General features: G+C 52.2%; 3 non-coding genes across 3 annotated transcripts; all 3 read left to right on the forward strand.

Annotated features, from left to right (window-relative positions):
• The first annotated feature begins 139 nt into the window (after positions 1 to 139).
• LOC119343390 lies at positions 140 to 258 on the forward strand. The gene has a single exon (XR_005166070.1). It is a non-coding gene; the product is annotated as a 5S ribosomal RNA (ribosomal RNA).
• A 296-nt stretch (positions 259 to 554) lies between these two features.
• On the forward strand, positions 555 to 673 carry LOC119343391. The gene has a single exon (XR_005166071.1). It is a non-coding gene; the product is annotated as a 5S ribosomal RNA (ribosomal RNA).
• Positions 674 to 970: 297 nt separating this feature from the next.
• LOC119343392 lies at positions 971 to 1,089 on the forward strand. Its single transcript, XR_005166072.1, has one exon. It is a non-coding gene; the product is annotated as a 5S ribosomal RNA (ribosomal RNA).
• The last annotated feature ends 175 nt before the right edge of the window (positions 1,090 to 1,264 follow it).

Consider the following 1,264-nt stretch of genomic DNA (forward strand, 5'->3'; position numbering starts at 1 on the left):
TGCGGTTGAGAGGGAGGGGTGGAAACCGCGTTAAACTCGTCTCCGTAGTTGAGAGGGAGCGGCCAAAGCAACGTACAATCGTCTTTGTAGTGGAGCTGGGAGGGGCAAGGATAAGGGACGAAGACCGGGGTAACATGTCGGATGCGATCATACCAGCACTAAAGCACCGGATCCCATCAGAACTCCGAAGTTAAGCGTGCTTGGGCGAGAGTAGTACTAGGATGGGTGACCTCCTGGGAAGTCCTCGTGTTGCATTCCCTTTTTAATTTTTTTCGCGCCGCTTGCAAAACAAAACGCACGTGTAAGTAATATATTTACCGTGTTTTATTATTTTGCACGAGTGCGGTAAGTCATAGCTGGGTGCTCACGATTCACGGTCCAGCGTCGGCGTTGTGGCGCGGCAAGCGTGCACTGGTGCGGTTGAAAGGGAGGGGTGGAAACCGCGTTAAACTCGTCTCCGTAGTTGAGAGGGAGCGGCCAAAGCAACGTATAATCGTCTTTGTAGTGGAGCTGGGAGGGGCAAGGATAAGGGACGAAGACCGGGGTAACATGTCGGATGCGATCATACCAGCACTAAAGCACCGGATCCCATCAGAACTCCGAAGTTAAGCGTGCTTGGGCGATAGTAGTACTAGGATGGGTGACCTCCTGGGAAGTCCTCGTGTTGCATTCCCTTTTTAATTTTTTTCGCGCCGCTTGCAAAACAAAACGCACGTGTAAGTAATATATTTACCGTGTTTTATTATTTTGCACGAGTGCGGTAAGTCATAGCTGGGTGCTCACGATTCACGGGTCCAGCGTCCGCGTTGTGGCGCGGCAAGCGTGCACTGGTGCGGTTGAGAGGGAGGGGTGGAAACCGCGTTAAACTCGTCTCCGTAGTTGAGAGGGAGCGGCCAAAGCAACGTACAATCGTCTTTGTAGTGGAGCTGGGAGGGGCAAGGATAAGGGACGAAGACCGGGGTAACATGTCGGATGCGATCATACCAGCACTAAAGCACCGGATCCCATCAGAACTCCGAAGTTAAGCGTGCTTGGGCGATAGTAGTACTAGGATGGGTGACCTCCTGGGAAGTCCTCGTGTTGCATTCCCTTTTTAATTTTTTTCGCGCCGCTTGCAAAACAAAACGCACGTGTAAGTAATATATTTACCGTGTTTTATTATTTTGCACGAGTGCGGTAAGTCATAGCTGGGTGCTCACGATTCACGGGTCCAGCGTCGGCGTTGTGGCGCGGCAAGCGTGCACTGGTGCGGTTGAGAGGGAGG

This window comes from Triticum dicoccoides, unplaced genomic scaffold, assembly GCF_002162155.2.
Source record: "Triticum dicoccoides isolate Atlit2015 ecotype Zavitan unplaced genomic scaffold, WEW_v2.0 scaffold125761, whole genome shotgun sequence".
Classification (NCBI taxonomy): domain Eukaryota; kingdom Viridiplantae; phylum Streptophyta; class Magnoliopsida; order Poales; family Poaceae; genus Triticum; species Triticum dicoccoides.